The sequence below is a fragment of the Sinocyclocheilus rhinocerous genome, unplaced genomic scaffold (assembly GCF_001515625.1).
Source record: "Sinocyclocheilus rhinocerous isolate Xijiao unplaced genomic scaffold, SAMN03320098_v1.1 scaffold200, whole genome shotgun sequence".
Lineage (NCBI taxonomy): Eukaryota > Metazoa > Chordata > Actinopteri > Cypriniformes > Cyprinidae > Sinocyclocheilus > Sinocyclocheilus rhinocerous.
Window position 1 is genome coordinate 2,910,785 of NW_015641014.1, and position 3,038 is coordinate 2,913,822.

Genomic DNA, 3,038 nt, shown 5'->3' on the forward strand with positions numbered 1-3,038 from the left:
TTTCTGAAGACAGTCGGTTTCCTTCAGAGATACATTCATATAAAACACCCACGACGTGTTTTGATTTTGAAACGTGCAGTGCTCATGTTTATTCAACGAAGTCAAACGGCACAAATAAATCAATGTATGGGAAACTGGTAATGTATATCGAAATATCGGAAATGTGTTTAAAAATCATATCACCGTTATTGAAAAAAATTATTTCGCGATACATATTGATATTGAATTATTGTCCAGCCCTATGCCAAATGGCATCAAATAGCCACTCAAACCAAAGTGTGTCTACATTTAGGTTTGGAGTATTGTAAACCTGAATATTTGAGGGTAACAACCAAACTTTTTGAAAGGTCTGCATGTTTGCTCTCTAAGTGAAAGTTACCAGCACCATTTTCTGCCAGTGACCTAAGGTCAGGAAGGAAATTCTCTGGCTTGCTGTTTATTCAGACATTTCCTATCATTGTTTAATGGGATAGTTCACCCAAAAATGAAAATTACCCCATGATTTACTAACCCTCAAACCATCCTAGGTGTATACGACTTTCTTCTTTCAGACGAATACAATCATTAAAAAGTTGTATTAAAAAATGTCCTGGCTTTTCTAAGCTTTATAATGGCAGTGAATGGTAGCCGATATTTTGAAGAAAAATAAAGTGCATAAATCCATCATTGCGCACATGCGTTCACAAGAGAGTGGTGTTCCAGCGGATGACGTAGTACGTAGGGGTAACGTAAGCTCCGGTGAGAATATGCTAGTCTCGCGAGAACCAAGTTTTGTTTACAGCCTGTGGTAAAAGACTTATTTTAGTCAATGTACATGTTGTAAAAGATACAAAATGGCCCAAAGGAACACACAACACTTGCAAACATTTGAACATTAAGTGTATATCTATTCATAAAACATCACAGCATGCAATTCTTCTCTTGTTCTACTACTCTGGATTTATACATAACCAGACACAGTTCAGAACTGTAACTTGTAGTTTTGTGTTCTAAACTTGTAGTTTTATTTCACGCTGTCACCGTTTGAACTAAATGAAAGTAATGCATAGTGTTAATATGAAAATGGTGCTGGTCCCTTTAAGAACGAGAGATTGCTTCATTACACTATACTGCTTCATTACACAAGCAGACTAGCTAAAGCTACCCCAAGCTTTGCATGCCATAGTTCACAGTGGAAAATGCCTTTATTATATACGTTACATGGTTTATTTTGATAGGTGAACTGTCTTTGTAGTGTTAAGGGAAAGCACCTCTGCAGGCGTGTTAACAAACTAGAGAAAGACACAAAGTCTTTTCTGCTTGCCACAATAAATAGCTATTTTTCTGCACTAAACAAGTGAATTTTGGCAAGATATTTTCAGAAATGATAGACAAGATGTTATAGAATAATAATTTAATGAAAACCCAATTTTGACAAAAAATTTCCTGAAAACTTCCCAGCGCGACAACAGTTCAGAACTGTAACTTGTAGTTTTGTGTTCTAAGCTTGTAGTTTTATTTCACGCTGTCGCCGTTTGAACTAAATGAAAGTAATGCATAGCATTAATATGAAAATGGTGCTGGTCCCTATAAGAACGAGAGATCTGTCAAGAGTGCTATACTGCTTCATTACACAAGCAGACTAGCCCGAAATTTACATGCCGTAGTTAACACAGGACTAGTGGAAAATGTGCATTGATACACCTTTATTATACACGTTACATAGTTTATTTTGAAAGGTGAACTGTCTTTGTAGTGTTAAGGGAAAGCACCTCTGCAGGCGTGTTAACAAACTAGAGAAAGACACAAAGTCTTTTCTGCTTGCCACAATAAATAGCTATTTTTCTGCACTAAACAAGTGAATTTTGGCAAGATATTTTCAGAAATGATAGACAAGATGTTATAGAATAATAATTTAATGAAAACCCAATTTTGACAAAGAATTTCCTGAAAACTTCCCAGCGCGACATCTGACGGGTTTTCCTAGATCGCATCACGAATGCATCAATTTGCTTCAGAAGGCCTTTATTAACCTCCCAGAGCCGCGTGAAGCACTTTTTTATGATAGATGGATGCACTTTATTTTGCTTCAAAATCTCAACCACCATTCACTGCCATTATAAACCTTGGAAGAGCCAGGACATTTTTTTTTTATAGAACTCAGATTAGGGCTGCTCGATTATGGCAAAAATCATAATCGCGATTATTTGGCCAATATTGTAATCACGATTATTTAAAACGATTATGAGGGGGCCATATAACCAAAACTTTATATGAGTGATTTATTTAAAGATAGTGATACATATGAAATATATATTTCCTGTAAATAAGGTTGCTATGACATCTACATTGTAGAGACCAGCGGAATTTCAAACAAACAAACAAAAAATCTTCAAAATGATTGAAAATAATTAAACTGTCAGTAATAAAAAAGCAAAGAACAAATACAATAGAATACAAAGATACAAATGAAACAAACTGTGCTTTAATGTTTTTTTATGCAAGCCTCAAGCAGTTTACAGTCTACTACAGAAATGAATAATCAAATAAAAAATAAAACAGCATAGTCTTGACTGTAAGAATTAAATTTTTTTTTGTTTCTTATTAAAGCTACAAAAGTCCTTCACTCAAGAGCAGTGTGTGATTTTGAATTTGTCTTTAGTTGTTTGATGAATATTAAGCACAGTCGCAGCAGGAATATAGCCCGCTGTCACTTTAAGAGCCGCACGGATCCAATTTACCGTTACACGCGTATTTTCATTCTTAACTCTTTACGTTCATTTATTACATGACCGACGACGGTATACATGAATAATCACTAAGCGCCACGTTTTTGCGTGTATTTGACCGTTTAGGCGTGCAGCTTGAGCTAAAAGATGACTTTACATGTCCGTGTTCTGTTCCGTCTCTGAGTGCATATATCTTCCTGAGGAGCAGCGCAAGTTCTCTTTCACGCTTTTAAAAACATGAATAAATATACTTCTATAAATCAAGCACGTCCCATTTAGCAAAAGTCACGTTACATGATTTTACTGATTTGCACGTGAAATTGGGCTTTT

At 35.5% G+C, this 3,038-nt stretch overlaps 1 protein-coding gene across 4 annotated transcripts in view; it reads right to left on the reverse strand.

Annotated features, from left to right (window-relative positions):
• The window catches only part of LOC107753627 (calcium-dependent secretion activator 2-like), a 158,460-nt gene that overhangs the window by 138,317 nt on the left and 17,105 nt on the right, over positions 1-3,038 (reverse strand). The gene's annotated exons all lie outside the window — the stretch shown is intronic.